The sequence below is a fragment of the Entelurus aequoreus genome, linkage group LG02, assembly GCF_033978785.1.
Source record: "Entelurus aequoreus isolate RoL-2023_Sb linkage group LG02, RoL_Eaeq_v1.1, whole genome shotgun sequence".
NCBI lineage: Eukaryota > Metazoa > Chordata > Actinopteri > Syngnathiformes > Syngnathidae > Entelurus > Entelurus aequoreus.
The window spans coordinates 92,176,080-92,199,921 of NC_084732.1; the positions used below are offsets into that span (position 1 = coordinate 92,176,080).

The 23,842-nt window shown below is 37.5% G+C and overlaps 1 protein-coding gene across 1 annotated transcript in view; it reads left to right on the plus strand.

Moving 5' to 3' along the window:
• baz2ba (bromodomain adjacent to zinc finger domain, 2Ba) overlaps positions 1-23,842 on the plus strand; it is a 256,146-nt gene that overhangs the window by 42,196 nt on the left and 190,108 nt on the right. Inside the window, exon 2 of the mRNA XM_062035145.1 lies at positions 7,763-7,805. The gene's annotated coding sequence lies outside the window, so the exon portion shown is untranslated. The remainder of the gene's footprint in view (positions 1-7,762; positions 7,806-23,842) is intronic.

Consider the following 23,842-nt stretch of genomic DNA (forward strand, 5'->3'; position numbering starts at 1 on the left):
TACAAAAGGGTTGTTTCTTTCTGTTATTAATATTCTGCTTCCTACATTATATATCAATATATATCAATACAGTCTGCAAGGGATACAGTCCGTAAGCATTATATATCAATATATATCAATACAGTCTGCAAGGGATACAGTCCGTAAGCATTATATATCAATATATATCAATACAGTCTGCAAGGGATACAGTCCGTAAGCACACATGATTGTGCGTGCTGCTGGTCCACTAATAATACTAACCTTTAACAGTTAATTTTACAAATTTTCATTAATTACTAGTTTCTATGTAACTGTTTTTATATTGTTTTACTTTCTTTTTTATTCAAGAAAATGTTTTTAATTTATTTATCTTATTTTATTTTATTCATTTTTTTAAAAAGTACCTTATCTTCACCATACCTGGTTGTCCAAATTAGGCATAATAATGTGTTAATTCCACGACTGTATATATCGGTTGATATCGGTATCGGTTGATATCGGTATTGGTAATTAAAGAGTTGGACAATATCGGCATATCGGATATCGGCAAAAAGCCATTATCGGACATCCCTAACCCATATACAATATCCTACCCTAATACCTTACTGTGCAATATTACCCTTCGAGTGCAATACATCCGACACTGATTGTTATTACTCCGGTACTCTTGTCTTGTTCTGTACATTGTACAGTATTTTGTATATTGTACAGGATTGCTTATTATTTTTATTGGATAGTAGTCTGTTTATTTCAATTCATATTTTTTTATCTGTATTACTTCTTGTGTAATTTATTTGTATCCCATATTTGTTTCCACTACCGCACCTTAAATTGGAGTCCTTAATCTCGTCATATGCAAATATAATGACAATAAAGTCCATTCTATTCTATTCTATTCTAGTGATGATAAAGTCCACATTTTCAAATGGAGGAGAAAAAAAGTCCTCCTTTCTGTCCAATACCACATGAAAGTGCTTGCTTTTTGTTTGTCCAGCTTCCATACTCCTTTTTATACACTCCGTAGCTTGCTAGCTTGAGACTCTTATTCTGTTAGCGCAGGCACGATGAAGCAGGGCTTTTATTGTGAAGGTAGGAACTGTGCAGTCGGTCTTTAGAGTTTTGACGGCAGGTCGAGAGTCTGTTGAAATAAAAAGTGTTTCTCGCCTTCCTGTCGGTCGTTTTTTCTCAATAATGATCTGGCAGCAGCCAGCGTCATCTCACAAGACCCTCGGGTGCCGTGAATGTCAATCAAGTGACGGAAGTGACGTCATAGTGAAGATTGATGATTGCTCATTTTTAGCTCTATTTTTTTAATGTCTGGCTGGCGATGGACTGACACACCCTTCGCCATCGACCGCTAGCTCGCCATCCACCTAATGTTTTGGTCAAATGTATGTTATGAATATTGTTCTTGTATGTGATTACTGTGTTTTTTTAGTGTTTTTGTTTTTTTATTTATTTTTACAATAGTTGGTTAATTATTTATTAATTATTTATTACTCATTTTTAGTATTTCGTTATGTTTTGCTGTGTGTGAAAATCTGCACTGCAACCACATAAGTTCCCCATTGTGGGATAAATAAGTCATTTCCTTTCCTATTTACAAAAAAAAAAAAAAATAAGTCATTGGACACAAGAGGACTTTGGAGCCAAAAAGCCAAAGGATTTGAATAACAGCCAAAAGTAGTTGTTGCTTATGTTTGGTTTTCTCACTTCATTTGATCTAAAACTAACTAAAAAGGGAATAATGTATTTATTTTATTATATAGTTGTATTTATTTACTGTTAAATGTTCCACAAAAAAGTTTGGGAATTAAAACAAGTGTTGATAGTGATTTTAATGATCAACGAGGGTTAGGCGATAAAATGATGTCAATATATACCGCGTTAGACATGTAACCAATATCAGTAAGCTAAATTTTTCTTTAGTTTTTCGTTAGAAGTATGGAAGCAAGGTTGGTTGCAGGAACAAAGGTACTTGCTCTCTGGTAGCCGAGCAACGCAGGAAGTGGTCACTGATCCGTGGGAGCGACACGCTAACAGCCAATCAGGTGACAGTAGCAACGATCAAGTTTAGTCGATTCTTTGCATGGAGTGAGAAGAGGAAGTCAAAATGAAGAAATTGTGGATTAAAGAGGAAAAGTCACTTATTTGGATTTTTTCAAACCAATGTGCTGTGTAAATGATGCAGGCAAAGACCGCTAATACCACACCACCTTAGCCGCGCTCACCCTTTAGAGCACAGCTGTAATTTCCTGCCACTAAACCAGCAGAAAATAGTTCTTCTCAGGTTTCTACATGTGTACATTTTCACACTTGGCCCTATTTTCTTACACTGATTGGTTGTGGTTAGGGCCTTCAGTGTGTGAATGTGTGTGTGGATGTGGAATTCAAAGCGCTTTGAGTACCTTGAAGTGACAAAAACGCTATACAAGTTCAACCCATTTACACTTTATGAAGTATTTCTGACACATTCCTTATTTTTGCACTTTAAGAGCTTATTAAGTCTTCAATGTGACTTTAATATTTTGCTTACGCTGTTTGAGTGTTTTCCATGTTTGTGCTGACCTTCCCTTTCTAGCTGAGGGTCTATAATCAAAGGAAGTTACATTTCAAATAAAAAATGTTTACGTTTAATATGTTTTCCCCCAAATCCTTATTTTCCATAGGTTGTAAAAAAATTGAAGTAAAAAGTATTTGTATTTACTTGATATTGGATTGGTACCAAAATGTGCATTACATGATATTTAATTCTATTCCGATTCTTGGAATTATGATTCAATCCAGAATCGATTCCCAATTCAAACTGATTGTCGCTTTAAATGTATTGTCGCTATATATTATCTACATTACAGCATGGGTGCCCATTACGTCGATCGCGAGCTAGCGGTCGATGGCGGAGGATGTGTCAGTCACTTTCGTCACATTCACGGCACCCGATGGTCTCGTGAGATGACGCTGGCTGCGGCCAGATCATTATTAAGAAAAAACGACCGACAGGAAGGCGAGAAACACTTCTTATTTCAGCAGACTCTCGCGGCGTACCTGCCGTCAAAACTGCACAGTTCCTGTCTTCACAATAAAAGCGCTGCTCCATCCTGCCTGCGCTAATAAAACAAGAGTCTCAGAAAGCTAGCAAGCTAGGGAGTTTGCCGCCAATGTATTTCTTGTAAAGTGCATAAAAAGGAGTATGGAAGCTGGACAAACAAAAAGCAAGCACTTTCATGTGGTATTGGACAGAAAGGAGGACCTTTTTTTCTCCTCCATTTGAAAATGTGGAGGTCAGGCCTGGGCAATTGTTTTGACTGGGGGGCCAAATTTAGAGAAAGAAATGTGTCTGAGGGCCGGTATATCTATTTTTAGGAACACTAATACAAAACCTCACAATAATGTCTGATTGAATGCTAAAAACGTTTTGACAGACCGCCTTAAAAAACTTAATGGCATTTTACATTTTCCTATGAACGATAAAACACTGAATATTGACAACATATGAACGTCACACCCCCTCTCGATCGACAAAAATGCGACAAACAGCGAAATGTGAACGCAAAGGGTAAAAATACAATCTGATATATAACTAAGCTTTAGAACTTTGTTGTGAAAATCTCCTTCCGCGTCTGTCCCTGACACCCACATTTCAGGCTGACAATCTGTGGAAACGCTCCCCACCCCCACTGCTTGGTGCCTCGTCTGAGCTGCTGTGACTTAGATTACCATAGTAACTAATTAATTACCATAGTAACTAGTATATCACGCAAAAGCGCAGATTCCAGCCATTGAAATACTTTGTATAGTTCAATACTTTCGGTCATTAGAAAACATCACTGCACATCATAATGGCAGCTACACTTTCCATCTTAAAGATCTAAAAAAATTATTTGGGAATGTCCGGCAGGCCAGATTAAAATACTTAACGGGCCGCATGTGGCCCCCGGGCCTTAATTTGCCCAGGTCTGGTGGAGGTTATCATCACTACTGTCTGATTCCAATCAATGCAAGTCATCACAATCATACCAACTTATATTCTTGTCTTCATGAAAGAAACATGCTAGTATTATCATTAAACACCTTTACCTTGTTAACAAAAAGTCCCTTTCATGAATAGATCAATATAAATGATATATATGAATGAGGTGGATTCTCTACACTTGGTCAATTGAAAAGTAGCTGGTCTGCATTAGAATAAAACATTTTCAATACAGGTTGACAATTTTAAAGAACTGCGATTTGGATGTGAAATAATTATTTTCCACCCGGCCCCCTCGTACATACTGTAGTATGTGGAATATTTTAGACACAAGGGTTTGGGCTTGTTCCATATCAGGTTTACGTGCCATTTATTCTCTGAATATGAGGCATTAGTTGTTCCAAAGCAAGCGTAACAGTGAGAAGTGGGAGAAGACAAACATACTGCAGGCATTCATGTCCAGGTTCATTCTGGTAGTAGGCAACATAAACGTTGAGTGGCTGTCCACAATGACGATAATAAACTGTGTAATGACTTTGGCCGATTGTTATTCAGTCGAACACGGCTACGCATTTGGAACCCGCACAAAAAACTGTGTTGCTTTATTGACGCAAACTGGTAAAGATTGTGAAGAAAAAGGAGGTTAATAGATGAACAGCCTGATTCTCAGTCAGGAATATGAAGGCAGACAGCGACGTCCTCCTTATCCAGAACACAATCCACCTGGCAAATCATTCTTCTGTGCCCAATCCCGAAGAGCACAAATCCTTTAATCATCTACTAATAGGTCTTTATGAAAAGGCAGGAGATGAATTCAGCCTACCTGTCGCTCTGTTCTCATAATGGCTGCCATGAGTTATCAAAGTGTTGGTGTGTGTCTTATGTTTGTCCGTCAGATAATGAAGGCACTGCAGTTTGATTACCATCAACATCTCTCTCGCTCACATATTGAGTTAGACTTAGACTTGGACAAACTTTAATGATCCACAAGGGAAATTGTTCCACACAGTAGCTCAGTTGCAAAGGATGGAAAGTGTAAAGGATAATGCAGGTATAATGTACCGTAGTAGCAATATAAAGTATAACATATATGTAATATTTACATTTTATATATACAGTATGTGATATATACTGATGTATTATATTTTTATATAATATATACAATGTATAACAATTTCCATGTACAATATTACAGTATATGTAGCAGCATAACATCGAGAGTAGATCCAGCAAAAAAACCCAAAACATTACAAACAAAGAGAGGTAGCTAACATGTCAGGTGTCAGGTAATAGACAGATATCATCTATTGCTGTATGGCCAATGATTATACAGCTGGATGGAGTGCGGAATGAAGGAGTTCTTGAATCCAACATTGTGGGAACCAAGCTGAAGGAGCCTGTGGGAGTATAAGCTCCGCTGTCCCTCAATTGTCTGGTAGAGTGGGTGGGCAGGATTGTCCATGATGGCCAGCAGTTTGTCCTGTCCCTCCAACGGCGTTCCAATAGTTTGGCGGGCTTTCCGGATCAGTTTGTCGATCTGATATAAGTCCTTTTTGCTGGTGCTGCTCCCCCAACAAACCACTGCAAAGTACAGGGCACTGGCCACAGATCTCCAACACACATTAAAGGCCTACTGAAAGCCACTACTACCGACCACGCAGTCTGATAGTTTATATATCAATGATTAAATCTTAACATTACAACACATGCCAATACGGCCGGGTTAACTTATAAAGTGACATTTTAAAATTCCCGCCACACTTCCGGTTGAAAATCTCCTTTGGATATGATTTATGCGTGTGACGTCATAAAATGCACGGAAGTGTTTGGGCCCTATTGGACACAATACACAAAGCTCTGTTTTCTTCGACAAAATTCCACAGTATTCTGGACATCTGTGTTGGTGAATCTTTTGCAATTTGTTTAATGAACAATGGAGACTGCAAAGAAGAACGTTGTAGGTGGGATCGATCGGTGTCTTAGCGGCTAAGTACAATACTTACAGCAACACAACAAGGACTACTTACCCTGATAGAAGACGCCTAGCCGATGCTTGCCGCCAAACCCACGGATGAAGTCCTTCGTCGCGCCGTCGATCGCTGGAACGCAGGTGAGCACGGCTGTTGATGGGAAGATGAGGGCTGGCTGGCGTAGGTGGAGCGCTAATGTTTTATCATAGTTCTGTGAGGTCCGGCTGCTAAGTTGCTAAATTAGCCTTAGCGTCGTTAGCAACAGCATTGTTAAGCCTTACCAGGCTGAGAATTTTTAACCGTGTAGTTACATGTACATGGTTTAATAGTATTGTTGCTCTTCTGTCTATCCTTCCAGTCAGGGGTTTATTTATTTTGTTTCTATCTTCATTTGAGAACGATGCTAGCACGTTAGCTCAGTAGCTAAGTGTGTCACCGATGTATTGTCTTGGAGATAAAAGTCACTTTAAATGTCCATTTCGCGTGCTCGACTCTCATTTTCAAGAGGATATAGTATCCCAGGTGGTTTAAAATACAAATCTGTGATCTACAATACAAAAAGGAGAGTGTGGAATCCAATGAGCCAGCTTGTACCTAAGTTACGGTCAGAGCGAAAAAAGATACGTCCATCACTGCCTCTAAAGTCCTTCACTCTAACGTTCCTCATCCACGAATCTTTCATCCTCGCTCAAATTAATGGGGTAATCGTCACTTTCTCAGTCCGAATCTCTCTCGCTCCATTGTAAACAACGGGGAATTGTGAGGAATACTAGCTCCTGTGACGTCACGCTACTTCCGGTACAGGCAAGGCTTTTTTTTATCAGCGAGCAAAAGTTGCGAACTTTATCGTCGATTTTCTCTACTAAATCCTTTCAGCAAAAAAATGGCAATATCGCGAAATGATCAAGTATGACACATAGAATGGATCTGCTATTCCCGTTTAAATAAAAAAAAATCATTTCAGTAGGCCTTTAGAGGACCTAAGCTTCCTCAGGAAAAAGAGTCTGCTCATGCCCTTCTTGTAAACAGCTTTGCAGTTGTCCTTCCAGTCCAGTCTGCTTTCTAACGACAGCTGTGACATGTTGCCTGTCTCCACCTCGTACGGAAATAGCAACTCTTAGGGGTATTCTTCAGTTGCTGCTGAGAAACTGGAAGGCAGGAATCAAACTGAAGAGAACGAGATGCTTCAGTTCCACTGACCAGATGGACATGTTTGTTGTCAACAAAACCTTGTTAGATAGTTACTCACACACACACACACACACACACACTGGGTCTGGAAACTACGCCGGGGGTTGGCCCTGAAGCTAAAAAACGTTTGCTAGCAGACTGTGCACATTTATACTCTCCCCAAAAAAATCAAGAGGAGCCATAAGATAAAAAAGCGTTGGTGTTGCAGGGTGGTGCTGCCAGGCGGAGCGGCATCTGTCGTGTTGAGCCGCTCACACAATGCATGAGAGATGGGCGTGAGAACCCTGGGAAGGCTGCGTTCTCTGCAAGAACCGTCTTGTGTTTGGGGAAAATATCCTCACACTCACTCAAAGCTCCAGTGTCGAGATCCAATTCGAACAAACAGGTTTTGCCAGAAATGGCTGAGCGAGGACGAGCGTTTTGTGTTCAGACATCACTGTGTTTGATGCACCAGTACGCCGTGAATACTAATAAAAGCCCCGGAACTTCTGATGCCTCATCCCCCGCTCGCCATTGTACACCGAAACCTATCCATCTCGCTTGTGACACAAATCAAAGCGAATCGGCATACACACGTTTTGTTCCCGTGACTCACTCACACTGTGTGTTTTTCTCTGAAAGCCAACAATGTTTTGTTTCTCTTCCCCAGGTGTTGCAGCAGTTATGTCAAAGAGCTGAAGACACCTCAAACGGTGAGTACCTTCTCAGTCTGGACTGTTTTGAGTTTTGAGTTTATTCGGAACACGATGCATCACAAGTTCCAGTTTCTCTATTCGACGTGGTCGAAAAGGAGTTGGAAGAAGCAGAGCTTATTTAATCCTACTTACCCCTTTTCCTTTTACACAGCAGTTGCTAACACTTTTGTTCACTTCCTGTCCTCAATGTATTCACAATATACTCCGTAAGTAATAACAATACAAATAAATAAATAACAATTAGTGAAGTAAGTTATATTTCATATGGTGAGATGAGTAAGATTATCTAGAAAATGAATGGATTGATGGAATGAATTCAGAATGTATATCATGGTTCTTGTTCTTTGGACTTTGTAAACACTTTTAAGTTGAAAATACTTTCTTAAAGTGGATTAAATTAGTACATTAGCCATCATTTAATTCCACATTAGACTTAGACTTCCTTTTATTGTCATTCAAATGTGAACTTTACAACACAGATAAGAACAACATTTTGTTGCATTAGCTGGTTGTAGGCCAGGATAAAAGAGCAATAAGGTGCAGATATAAATAAATAGATTAGTGTACAGTTAAATATATTGCACTTTTGCATATGCATCAGGGTCTATGGATGTATTTTATATTGTCTTTATATTCCAGCCACTTCATCCATTTTTGGGGGGAATTGAGGGGATTATTATGATGCGTTCAAGAGTCTTATGGCCACATACTGATATACTGAAGGTCACAAGTGTTGTGCGTGCATACAAATGTTTTAAATTACATTTTTCTCTAAGGTTATGTTTCTCCTCTTTTCTTGAGAAGAATTGTTGTATCTTCTTGGCTAGCATGTTATAGTTTGCTTTGTGTATCATTTTAGCTGTTAGCAAATTCACTACGTCATGGAATTTCAGTATTTTCGATTCACTGAATAAAGGGTTTGAATGTTCTCTGTATCCAACATTATGTATTATTCTAACTCAGAGCTGGGCAAATATTTTGACTCGGGGGCCACATTGAGAGAAAAAAATGTGTCTGGAGGGCCAATGTGTATGTGTGTATAGATGATATACATTTAGCTGTAAAAATCTGCTGTACAGTATGTATGTTTGGCTCCCTTTTTTTCAGGAACACTAATACCAAAAGTCACAATGTCCCATAGAATTCTAAAAACTTTACGACAGACCACCAAAAAAAAACGGAATAGAATTTTACAATTTTTTTTTACTGAATGTTACACCCAAAATGTACATGAAAATAAAGAAAGTGGGATTTACAATATTACCTATGAACAATAAAACACTGAATATTAACAACATATGACCATCTTTTACTTCTCAGACCAGCTCCTCCATAGTTGTGTATCCTTTACAATTAAGCAAAACACAACAAAAACGTAAAAAACAGCAAAATTTGAATGCAAAAGGTAATAAACACATATAATATGATATATTATCACGTAAAAATGTGCTTCCACATCTGTTCCTGACACATGTGTTTGGGGCTGGCTGCTCTGAAAACAGACCCCGCCCACTCTGGTTTGTTCATGGTCTGAGCTGCTGTGACCTAGATCAGTGGTCCCCAACCTTTTTGTAGCTGTGGACCGGTCAACGCTTGAAAATTTGTCCCACGGACCGGTGGGGAGGAGGGTATTTAAAAAAAAAAAAAAAAAAAAAAAATTTTTTTATTTTTTTATTTTTTTTACATAAATAAATACAATCATGTGTGCTTACGGACTGTATCCCTGCAGACTGTATTGATCTATATTGATATAGAATGTATATATTGTGTTTTTTATGTTGATTTCATAAAAAAAAATAAATATATATATATATATTTTTTTAAATTACCGGTATTGTGCGGCCCGGTACCAAGCGGACCGGTACCGGGCTGCGGCCCGGTGGTTGGGGACCACTGACCTAGATTACCGCAATAACTCCTATAACACTCAAACGCGCAGATTTCAATCATTGAAATACTTTCTATAGTTCCAGACTTACGGTCATTTAAAAACAGCACTGCACATCATAATGGTTTGATTGATTGATTAAAACTTTTATTAGTAGATTGCACAGTACAGTACATATTCCGTACAATTGACCACTAAATGGTAACACCCCAATAAATTTTTCAACTTGTTTAAGTCGGGGTCCACGTTAAATCAATTCATGGTACAAATATATACTATCAGCATAATACAGTCATAACACAAGTTAATCATCAGAGTATATACATTGAATTATTTACATTATTTACAATCTGGGGGGTGGGATGTGGAGAGGGTTGGGGCGGGGGGGGGGGTGTTTAGGTTTGGTTGCTATCAGCACCTCAGTCATCAACAATTCTATCATCTGAGAAATGGACATTGTAACAGTGTAGGTCTGACTTGGTACAGCGAGCAGTGAACATAGTGAGCTCAGGAAGCACAAGTGACTACACTATTGATGTTAAAGGTCTAAAAAAATGATGTAGAACATTCCGGCGGGCCGGATTGAAAATCATAATCGGCCGCATGTGGCCCAGGTCTGTTCTAACTGATCTATTTTGTGACACCGTTAATTAGGGGTGTAACAGTACACAAAAATGTCGGTTCGGTACGTACCTCGGTTTAGAGGTCACGGTTCAGTTCATTTTCGGTAGAGTAAGAAAACAACAAAATATACATTTTTGGTTATTTATTTACCAAATTTGCAAAATCTTCCACCAAAAATATTTTTCTTAGTGTATTATTTGATGTGAAGTAATGGGAACCTTGGATAGGTCAATAATTCATAATAACATTGATTTTGATTCAATATTATGTTTTGAGCAATGACAGTTTGAAAGAAAAAAAAACAGCTTTGTTTTATTAGTCAACATTGCAACTTTTTCTAAATGACATTTAACCTTTAAGCTTTTTTATTTCACTTTTGTTATGTTTTTGTTTATCTGAATAGTATTTTTAGAATGTGCCGTGGGCCTTAAAAACATTAGCTGCGGGCCGCAAATGGCACACTTTTGACACCCCTGCTATAGATAATAAAAAATGAAATGTGATAAATCTATGGATAAAAAGCAGAGCCTGGCGACGCATGCGCGTTTATCATAACTCTCTCTCTCTCCCTGTCTCTGCCCCTCCCTCACCAATGCTGCTGTTTTGTTTTTAACCCCTTCTTAACCCTGAACGTACATTGAAAAACACGCAACTCTAACTCAAATTGCCGGACATTTGAGGCATTTAAGAAACTCCGCAAAAGAGGACATGTCCGGTGAAAAGAGGACGTATGGTCAGTCTATCCTAGCCGGTTAGCTGCTAGCATGCCGTGTGTTGTGCCTCGGTGTGCATTGTTTACACAACGTGCGTCACGCTACTTAATATGTCCGTGTGGAAACTCGTTCGGTACACCTCCGAACCGAACCGGAACCCCCGTACCGAAACGGTTCAATTCAAATACACGTACCGTTACACCCCCTGTCGTTAATGAATGAAGTGTACTTTTGGAGTTATTTCCCCATTTTTTCTGCACAATAACTCAGATGTGACGCAATACAAGACGGTTGATGCGTGGCTTTATAAAAAAAAAAATGCTGTACATTAGTTTTTTTTGCTTTTCACCTCATTTGATTTGAATTGATTCTGTGAAGAGGGTGTTTTCCCCCTTCAAATTACATTTAACAAGAGACCCTTGGAAAGAGGTTGTTATGATTACATTACAAATTCGGGGTGCAGTCAGTGAATCCAGCAATTAATTAGATCTGGCCTATTCAAATGGCAATGTTTGTATGAAACATAACGCAGCTAATAGGCATCCTTTGGAGTTTGCTATCTGCTCAGAGCCATGCAGAATGTAAATGGTTGTTAACTGTGCCCTACAGGGGCTTCCAGGGAAGCCGGATTGCGTGCAGTTGTTTGTGTGTGCTGCTACGTGCGGCGCTAATCTCCCTCTCGCCCTTCCTTTTCGCTCCATTTCTGCCTGCGTCGCTCTGTTTGGAGTGCTATCTGTAGTCAGGGGCGCGGCAGCGTCCTCCAGGCTTCACTTCACGCCAAGGTGGCGGTTTGTTGTTGCGCACGCCGACAATGACTTGCACTTTCCTCGATACCTGACCCCCGGTGGCCACGGGCCTGCAAACGTTTTTACGACACACCGAAGCACTCGGCGTGTTACTGAGCCTGATTCTGTCAAGTTCCTGCTTCATCTGTGGCTGTGAATGATGCATTATGTTGGCGCAGGCTGCTTGTATCATTTGTGATGAGTATTGATGAGTCCTCGCTCTCTGGGGTAATCATTTACTGTGGGGGAGTGATGTGGAGCTCCTCTTTCCTGGGCTCTCCAGGCCTCCTCCTGCAGACCACAAGTACAAAGGGGTAGAAGGAGCTCATCCAAATTTATAATTGCTATGTTTGTGATATGCTGACAAGACTAGCTTAAAGGGGTCACACTCTGATTTTCAATCTACATGTAAAACACTTCCTAGTGGGCTACATACCGCATTTTCCGGACTATACACTGAAAAAAGTCAGTGTTCAAAAACAAAAAAGAAAAAAATACAAAAATTAGGGGTATTTTATTTGAACCAAGCAAAATTATCTGCCAATAGAACAAGAAAATTTGGCTTGTCAAGAATTTCCAAAACAAGTAAAATTAGCTAACTTCAATAAACCCCAAAATACCTTAAAATAAGTATATTCTCACTAACAACAAGTGCACTTTTCTTGGTAGAAATAAAAGAGACCTTTTTGCTCAATATGTTGAAAAGTATTCTTGAATAAAGTAAATGCTAGTGCCATTATCTTGACATTGTGCAGCCCTTTGAGACACTTGTGATTTAGGGCTATATAAATAAACATTGATTGATTGACATAATGATATGCACTCGGCATTACATTTCTTGAAACCAGCAAACTTGTACTAAAAACTAATTTATTGTTCTTTATGGAAAGGCAACAAGGCAACCGCTGGCTACTCTCGGGGTCTCCTAGCCGCCCAGGCAAATCATATGGTCTAAAAATGCATTTTTCCATCGATAACATGACATCATCACGCCAAGTGCGTGCTCTTTCAGTCAATTAGTGAGCATATATACAGCCCGGCCCCCGGCCAGAAATGTTTTCATTGTAATTTTGAAGAATTCATCTGAATGTGAATGAACTATTTCTGTTCAAAATTGTTAGAAATGTCACATGTCAAATGTTTAAATATTAACTGTCAGTTTACTGTACTGTGCCAACTGTACTACTTTATGAGTACGTGTTTTCTATTGTTTCATTGAAAATAAAACAGCAAAGTTCATTTGGCTGTCATCTGTTTTAATTATGAGACACAATTGTGTCAAAGTCATGATTTTTTTTCTTTCATGCTTGAAATAAGAAAGTATTACTTTAAAAAAGTAGTTTTATACTTGTGAGTGTTGATGACACAGCTTTGCAACAGTTGATATTCTAGCTCATCAAATCTCAGCTACAAGCTGTAATATCTTACTGAGATCATTTAGGACCAAAACACTTAAAACAAGTAAAACACTCTAACATAAAATCTGCTTAGTGAGAACAATGATCTTATCAGACAGAAAATAAGCAAATATCACCCTTATTTGAGATATTTAATCTTACTTAGATTTCAGTTTTTGCAGTATAGGGCGCACCGGTATATAAGCCCCACCCACTACATTTTAGAAACATTCTATATATTAGCCCCACCGGACTAAGCTGCAGATATGTGTTGTAAAATGAGTTATTTACACAGAAATATTGAGTAAATGTTTATTTACATACAGTACAGGCCCAAAGTTTGGACACACCTTCTCCTCATTCAATGCGTTTTCTTTATTTCCATGACTATTTACATTGTAGATTGTCACATGAAAACTATGAATGAACACAGGTGGAGTTATGTACTTAACCAAAAAGGTGAAATACCTGAACACATGTTGTTATATTCTAGTTTCTTCAAAATAACCACTCTTTGCGCTGATTACTTTTTCCCACTTTCTTGGCATTCTCTCCATGCGCTCCAAGAGGTAGTCACCTGAAATGGTTTTGACTTCACAGGTGTGCTTGAAGCTCATGGAGAGAACGCCAAGAGTGTGCAAAGCAGTAATCAGAGCAGAGGGTGGCTATTTTGAAGAAACTAGATTATAAAACATGTTTTTAGTTATTTCACCTTTTTTTGTGGTTAAGTACATAACTCCACATGTGTTCATTCATAGTTTTGATGTGACAATCTACAAAGTAAATAGTCATGACAATAGAGGCGTGTCCAAACTTTTGGCCTGTACTGTACATGTAAAACACTTCCTAGTGGGCTACACACCGTATTTTCCGGACTATAGAGCGCACCCCCATCCAGTACATTTTAGAAAAAAACCTATAAATTAGCGGTACCGGACTAAGCTGCAGATAGATGTGTTGTAAAATGAGTTATTTACTCAGACGGCTTTGTAAATGTTTATTAACATACCTAAATTGTTTCCAAATCTCATTTGGAATCTGAAGCATGCGGAGAAAAATGAGTTCCTCAGTGTTTGCTCTTACAATATTAATGCCGCTACAGTTTGGTTATCATACAGGTTACAGAACGTAAATGAGGTATTGTTGACGCTTTTTGAATGCATTTTTAAAATGACCTAGAGGTTGATTTCTCCCATTAAGCTGCCTTGCTAGCCACCAAGAACCAGACCATTTTTACATGTTAGAAAGCAAAACAGACTACAAAAACATTTGTGTTCTTATCTCTAATAATGATTGTGAACGCTAGGCAAAATAAAATAAATAAAAAGTGCAGTTCATCTTTAAGGAAAAGGTAAAAGTGAGAAATGGACATGTTGTATTTATTTATTTATTTTATTTATTCGTATTTATTTATTCCCCTAGAGGGGGGGGGGGGAGGGGGTTACCCACATCTGTGGTCCTCTCCATGGTTTCTCATAGTCATTCTCATCGACGTCCCACTGGGTTGTGAGTTTTTCCTTGCCCTTATGTGGGCGCTGAACCGCGGATGTCATTGTGGCTTGTGCAGCCCTTTGAGACACTTGTGATTTAGGGCTATATAAATAAACATTGATTGATTGGTTGATTGATTTGTTCCTGAGTGTCTGCTTTATTCTCATCACAGGCAAGAGGAAGGTTTATAAATATAACTAATAGTATTTTTATTTATTGATTAATTTAAATGTATTTTATTTTAATTAATTGTTATAAATTAATAAAGGGTGCTGCAGGTTGTTGGGTGTCCAGGGCGTACCCCGCCTTCCGCCCAAATGTAGCTGAGATAGGCTCCAGCACCCCCCGCGACTCCAAAAGAGACAAGTGGTAGAACATGGATGGATGGAATTTTTGTTTTGTTTCTATTTAATTTTTTGTAAATAATAATAATAATAAAAAAATACAAATAAAATAAATACAAATTCTGTGATGAGGTGGCGACTTAGCGAATGCAGCTGGGATAGGCTCCCGCGACCCCGAAAGGGACAAGCGGTAGAAAATGGATGGATGGATGAAATAAAAATTGATAAAAGTGCTTTTTAGACACTCAAAGTGCTTTTCATTGGGAAGTGAGACTCCATCATTCATTCCCTCCACATTCACACATTGATGGTGGTAAACTACATGTAATAATTAACACGTAGACGCTTTTATTATTTGAACAGGTAACGTGTAGGATGCAGAAGCTGGATTGGCACCAGGAACCCTCAACTTTCTGGACGGCCCCTTTAAGTAATGCAGCAGTGTCTTTTTTTTTGCATATGGCTTTCAACCACTTTAAAGATTGTGACTGTGGAGCTCCAGAAAGGTTGTGTGCGTACATTAGGCCCCGTAATGCATGCGGACTATTTGTACCTACGCCAAGTAGCGGGCCTTTTTTTTTTTTTTTTTTGGCCCCATCTGCCTGATACAAGCTTGAAATGCAGCACATGTTAATGACACAACGCAGAGTGGTGCAGGAAAGAAGAGTTAGTGTGTGTGTGTGTGTGTGTGTGCACAGTCAAGGGTGGATGTGCGCTGCGTGAGTGTGAAATAGAGAGGAATAAAGGGAGAGGGAAAAACATCTCGAAGGTCAGGAACAGCAGGCAGCCGTAGGGGAGAGACACGTGAGACAGGGATAGTCTTTAAATGTGTGTCCGTCCTGTGGGACCAACATTTCCATCTGCTTCCCACTGCGTGTTAGCGTGCAACACAATTGCACTACACTATTTCTAAATGCAGTATTACACACACACACATTGGAGCAGCAGATACTTTTTCTATGTGGCCCTTGTGACAGTGGAAGGGGAAATGACACCTCCTAGCCTGAGGGCAAGTATTTGTCTGTCACAAAAACCTGACTAGGGTTTCATCAATCTGAGAAAGTACGATCATATTCAGCTCTTCTTTTTTTTTTTTTTGGGTTTCTCACAGCGTCTTTTCCCCAGTGCCCTTTAAACTGCTTTCCTGCTAGTGTTTGAGATAACATTTAGTACTTTGTACTTACCTCCGAGCTAGGGCTGTTAAAAAGTTGCTGCCAGCTTGTCCTCGGGGTAGACAACGCTGCCACGCTCATTGGGGCTTAACCATCCATGTCTTCTTCACACACACACACACACGTACTTCTTACCTTCTCCAGACCTCCGAAAAATGCCTACTTTCTAGATACCGTATTTTTCGGAGTATAAGTCGCTCCGGAGTATAAGTCGCACCGGCCGAAAATGCACAATAAAGAAGGAAAAAAACATATATATTGAAAGGTAATTTAAAATAAATAAAGAACAGTAAACAACAGGCTGAATAAGTGTACGTTATATGAGGCATAAATAACCAACTGGTATGTTAACGTAACATATTATGGTAAGAGTCATTCAAATAACTATAACATATAGAACAGGGGTCACCAACGCGGTGCCCGTGGGCACCAGGTAGCCCGTAAGGACCAGATGAGTAGCCCGCTGGCCTGTTCTAAAAATAGCTCACATAGCAGCACTTACCAGTGAGCTGCCTCTATTATTTTTTTATTTTATTTATTTACTAGCAAGCTGGTCTCCCTTTGCCCGACATTTTTAATTCTAAGAGAGACAAAACTCATAATAGAATTTGAAAATCCAAGAAAATATTTTAAAGACTTGGTCTTCACTCGTTTAAATAAATTCATAATTTTTTTTACTTTGCTTCTTATAACTTTCAGAAAGACAATTTTAGAGAAAAAATACAACATTAAAAATGATTTTAGGATTTTTAAACACATATACCTTTTAAATTCCTTCCTCTTCTTTCCTGACGATTTAAATCCATGTTCAAGTAAATGTATTGTTTTTATTGTAAAGAATAATAAATACATTTTAATTTAATTCTTCATTTTAACTTCTGTTTTTTCGACGAATAATATTTCTTCAAACTTATTATGATTAAAATTCCAAAAAATTATTCTGGCAAATCTAGAAAAATCTGTAGAATCAAATTTAAATCTTATTTCAAAGTCTTTTGAATTTCTTTTAAAATTTTTGTTCTGGAAAATGTAAAAGAAATAATGATTTGTCTTTGTTAGAAATATAGCTTGGTCCAATTTGTTATATATTCTAACAAAGTGTAGATTAAAAATGATTTTAGGATTTTTAAACACATATACCTTTTAAATTCCTTCCTCTTCTTTCCTGACAATTTAAATCCATGTTCAAGCAAATGTATTGTTTTTATTGTAAAGAATAATAAATACATTTTAATTTAATTCTTCATTTTAACTTCTGTTTTTTCGACGAATAATATTTCTTCAAACTTATTATGATTAAAATTCCAAAAAATTATTCTGGCAAATCTAGAAAAATCTGTAGAATCAAATTTAAATCTTATTTCAAAGTCTTTTGAATTTCTTTTAAAATTTTTGTTCTGGAAAATGTAAAAGAAATAATGATTTGTCTTTGTTAGAAATATAGCTTGGTCCAATTTGTTATATATTCTAACAAAGTGTAGATTGGATTTTAACCTATTTAAAACATGTCATCAAAATTCTGAAATTAATCTTAATCAGGAAAAATTACTAATGGTGTTCCATAAATTATTTTTTTAATTTTTTCAAAATGATTCGAATTAGCTAGTTTTTCTCTTCTTTTTTTCGGTTGAATTTTGAATTTTAAAGAGTCGAAATTGAAGATAAACTATGTTTCAAAATGTAATTGTCATTTTTTTCGTGTTTTCTCCTCTTTTAAACCGTTCAATTAAGTGTAAATATCATTAATTATTAATAATAACATAGAGTTAAAGGTAAATTGAGCAAATTGGCTATTTCTGGCAATTTATTTAAGTGTGTATCAAACTGGTAGCCCTTCGCATTAATCACTACCCAAGAAGTAGCTCTTGCTTTCAAAAAGGTTGGTGACCCCTGATATAGAACATGCTATACGTTTACTGTCACTCCTAATCACTAAATCCCATGAAATCTTATACGTCTAGTCTCTTACGTGATTGAGCTAAATAATATTATTTGATATTTTACGCTAATGTGTTAATAATTTCACACATAAGTCGCTCCTGAGTATAAGTCGCACCCAAACTGTGAAAAAAACTGCAACTTATAGTCCGAAAAATACGGTGTTTAAAGATTTTTAATAATATATACATACTACGCAAATATAAAAAAAACTTATTGTGAAAAATTAGTTGGAATTTCACAAGAAAAAGGTCATAATTTCACAAGAAAAACTTACAATTATTATTAGTATTATAATAAAAGTTGTAATTTTACTCAACGCAAGTCAACATTTTGGAAGAAAAACTGAACATTTGTGCAATATTATAATAAAAGTGGCAATTTTACAAGAAAAGCTTAACATTTTGGCAATTTTATGAAAAGAGTCGTCATTTTACTCGACAAAAGTCACAATTTTATGAGAAAACTTTAAAATTTTGGCAACATTATAATAATAATCGCAATTTTCCTTGGCAAAATTATGCCAAATTTTACTCCAAAAATTTCACTATTTTGCAAGAACAACAAAACAATTGGCAATATTGTGATAAGTCAGAATTTTATATTGCAAATGTCACCATTTTGCATCAAAAAGTAATAATTTTTACATAAAAAAAGTAATAATTTTACGTTAAATAATTTTACCCTAAAAAAGTAATAATTTTACGAGAAAATATTGCAATATTACAGAAGAAAAAAGTCGACACATTGTGAGAAAAAAAACAGCTTTTAGTTAAATTTTCTTGTTTTGTTTTTTTATTTACTTCAAGTTATTACAGTACGCCTCTATATACATATTTTTTTATTTAAAAAAATTAAGTTTGGCCAAAAGGGGCGCATTTCAATCTCTTACACACACTTGTTATTTCATATGTTGACCAGAGGGGGAGCACTTTTAAACGCGACACACAGTCAATTTGAAAAATCCCTCCTTTTGGGACCACCCTCATGTTGATAGATGTCACCACAAATGAGACATTGTCTATTAGATGCAATGTTATTGATTGATGTCATCACTTGTTCACACCTCCTCATATGGAAGATACTTTTCCTTCTTCATGTCTCCAGAAGGGTAGAAATACAAGAACACACACACACACACACACACACAGACATTTTTCTTACCTTCTCGAGACCTCCGAAAAATGCCTACTTCTTTAGGACCACCCTTTCTAGATATATAAAGATTTTTAATAATATATACATACTACGCTAATATTAAAAAACCTTATTGTGAAAAATGAGTTGGAATTTCACAAGAAAAACTTAGAATTATTATTAGTATTATAATAAAAGTTGTAATTTTAATCGACGCAAGTCAAAATTTTGCAAGAAAAACTGAACATTTGCGCAATATTATGATAAAAGTTGGAATTTTACTCAATAAAAGTCGCAATTTCACAAGAAAAGCTTAACATTTTTGACAATTTTATGAAAAGAGTCGTCATTTTAAACGACAAGTCACAATTTTATAAGAAAACTTTAAAATGTTGGCAATATTATAATAATAATCTGAATTTTACTTGGCAAAATTATGACAAGTCATAAATGTCGATATTTTACAAGAACGAAAAATTGGCATAATTGTGATAAGTCAGAATTTTATATGACAAATGTCACCATTTTGCATTAAAATGTAATAATTTAACATAAAAAAGTAATAATTTTACAAGAAAATGTTGCAATATTACAGAAACAGAAAATTGTTCCCAATTTTATAAGAAAAAAGTCAACACATTGTGAGAAATACTTTTTCTTTTTTAAATTTTTTGTTTGCAATTGGTTTTTAATCTTCATTATTTACTTCAAGTTATTACAGTATGTCTCTATATACATGTTTTATTTTTTTTATTAATTTTGGCCAAAGGGCGCGCATTTCAATTTCTTACACTCACTTGTTATTTCATATGTTGACCAGAGGGGGAGCACTTTTAAACGCGACACACAGTCAATTTGAAAAATTCCCCCCTATTGGGACCACCCTCATGTTGATAGATGTCACCAGCAGGGGTGCAAATGAGACATTGTCTATTAGATGCAATGTTATTGATTGATGTCATCACTTGTTCACACCTCCTCATATGGAAGATACTTTTCCTTCTTCGTGTCTCAAGAAGAGTAGAGATACAAGAACACACACACACACACACACACACACACACACACACACTTGTCTTGGCCCACACGGTCCCAACAGGCTCCAGTCCACTAGTCAGACTTTTGATTTAGCCCCTCTGCCAAACCTCTTCGGTCCTTCTTGTCCCCAGCACGGATGGAGGCTGCTCTTTTTTACGGACCCTTGTGCCATGAATCACTGCTGGCACCCGGGGAGCCCGGGTGCACTCGGGGGCCGCCTGCATGGACGATAATGTGCGTGGTCATGAAGGGGCCACGTTGAATGGGAGGCCAGACAAAACGAGCTAAGAACCCAAGCCGAGGGCAACAACAGGAGGTCTGTGTGTGGTGTTTTGTCGTTTGTGCCGCCATGTTGAACACAATGCAGAGTTTTGGGTGTCATGGTACAACACAATTACGGAGTCTGGAATGGACTGTATACAATTTAGACTTCGACTAACTTTATTGATTCACAGGGGAAATTGTTCCACACAGTAGCTCAGTTACATTTAGATGTTAAATGTTCTTTTTTTTGACACTTATGAGTCTCATTTGCAATTATGCATTCATTTTAGTTTCTCCTAGGCGTGTTGCCGGAGTCAGGAAGTAGTCTTTGCCATTAAGTTGAATGTGCCAGCCTTGCGTTGATTGCTATTAATTACAGCAGTGTGTTGTGAGATACAGTCTGGTGTGCTGTGGGAGATTATCTCATTTCACCTATTTGGGTTAAAAATATGTTTTGCAAACCAGTAATTATAGTCTACAAATGATGTGTTGTTGTTGAGTGTCGGTGCTGTCTAAAGCTCGGCAGAGTAACCGTGTAATACTCTTCCATATCAGTAGGTGGCAGCAGGTAGATAATTGCTTTGTAGATGTCGGGAACAGCGGGAGGCAGTGTGCAGGTAAAAAGGTGTCTAATGCTTAAACCAAAAATAAACAAAAGGTGAGTGCCCCTAAGAAAAGGCATTGAAGCTTAGAGAAGGCTATGCAGAACGAAACTAAAACTGAACTGGCTACAAAGTAAACAGAATGCTGGACGACAGCAAAGACTTACTGTGCAGCAAAGACGGCGTCCAGAATGTACATCCGAACATGGCATGACAATCGACAATGTCCCCACAAAGAAGGATAAAAACAACTGGAATATTCTTGATTGCTAAAACAAAGTAGATGCGGGGAAATATCGCTCAAAGGAAGACATGAAACTGCTACAGGAAAATACCAAAAAAAGAGAAAAAGCCACCAAAATAGGAGCGCAAGACAAGAAGTAAAACACTACACACTGGAAAACAGCAAAAAAGTCCAAATAAGTCAGGGTGTGATGTGACAGGTGGTGACAGTACACCTACTTTGAGACAAGAGCTATAGTGATGCATGCTTGGTTATGCTTTAAAGTCATATCCAACAATTGCGACAACGACTTTTTACTGTCAACTGAGTTTTGTTTTTTAATGATTTCTGCTGGTGGTGTGCCTCCGCATTTTTTCAACGCAAAAAATGTGCCTTGGCTCGAAAAAGGTTGAAAAACACTGAATTACAGTATATATCAAAATATTCAAATAATGCACCATAGCGTTGCTGATTGCTAGCTGTCAACTAAAGTTATCTTGATTAGGGCTATCAAATTATTGCGTTGATTGCAATAAATTAATTACCGTCATATTAATAAGGGCCTTGTGTTTTTTGCATTTAAATTCAACTTGTCCTAAGGAGCCTTGTTCGTGTGCAATACTTAAAATATTCAAATAATACACTATAGGGCCGCTAATAGCTAGCTGGCAACCAGCACGCTTGTCGTATTGTCAACTAGAGTGCTAATCGCTAGCTGCCAGCTAGCACGGTTAATTGCAAGATGACAACCAGAGTGCGAATCGCTAGTTATCTTAAATATGTATAAGTATTTTAAAAGTATTGTAACCAACATCTTAGATGTAGTTTGGATTGACCAATTTTGAGGAGTGGAGAATCGCCATGTAAAATCACCATTGCTAATTATTAGCATGTATATGGCATATGCAACGTAAATTAGCATCGAGCTACCCCGTTTGTTTTAATACATGTATGTGATGTGGGGATGTAGCAGAGAAGTTATTTAGAATCTCATGTAAGTTATATTGACATACTTGAATTCTGTATGTTCAAGTCGTCAGTATTTAGAAGTAAAAATTCTAGCCAGAAGAGACGTTAGCGGGAGCAGAACAAACCGCTTGTATCGGACATTTTAAATGCAGGTGGATATAGTCCGATACCTGTTTTTTTGGCTGATATTGTAACAATATCCGTATGGGATCAGGACACCCCAACAACGCGTGGTAATATGACTGTATCGCCTTTTTCACCATCTAATTTTTCCCAACACATACTGTATATTCCATCTGTATTTCATTACTTTACCACATTATTTGCCCCGCCATCTCAGATTATGCCGACCGATACAAACTTCTCCCACAGATGATTGCAATCGGCAACTTGAGGTTTTTATTTCATTGTCTGCTGTCTGAAAACATTTAAATGACCAAACAATCCTAATTATTGCAGTGACTGGATTACACTGGACCCTCCAACACGGATCAACAGTAAACTCACTACCTCATTTTTCCCATTAGAAGGATACATCGTGAATGATGACTCGTGTTTAAAATCACAGTCAGCAGCAAAATAAAGCTTGTTGTCAGCAGACCAGACAATCATTATTGCAACGTATCTGCAAACATTACAGTAAATAAACCCACTATTTGCTCATTCCTGTCCTTTTAAAGTTTAAGGAACGTGCTGTCATGAATTAAATGGGGAAAAAAGTATACTTCCACTTCGGCTGAGCAAAAAGGCTGATAAATGTATCACTATATAAGTGTTTTATATCAGTCCATATTGATAATCATTGATATTTTTTTGACATGTTGGTAATGAAGACCAGGGGCCGTACTTATCAAGCTTCTTAGAATTACTCCTAAGAAGTCTACTAAGAGTTGACAAAAGAGTAAATAAATTCTTCACTGAAAGCTGCACTTAAAAGTTAGTTATCAAGCGTCTTACTCACACTTTCAGCGAAGTGTAGGACTGAATCTTAAGTGTCACACTCAGAGCTGAATTACGACATTACTATGTGCCGTAAACGCAATTTTAGGTGACGTCATTTCTGTGTCCATAGAAATGACCAATCACGGAAGGGAATCCGTTGTCTAAGAATAAAGAAATATCTTGGAAATATTTAAGTGGACAATGGGAGTGTATATTTTGACAATAAACTACAAAATAATACAAAACAAACTAGTCCCCGCCGGCACTCACGCTACCGCTCCCTCTCTTCTCTCGCCCACACACTCACTGACGTCACTCACCTCACGGCCACACACATACGCTACTCTCATAAAATTTTCTTTCCAATTCATTAATTAGGCAACTAATTTGAAACTGGTGTGGGTGGCTCTATATATACTAGCCCACTGCAGCCACATGCAGAAATCAACAAGGAATCGAAAAGTATTAAATCTGTGACAAAAATAATACCCACTCTGTCTAAACGAT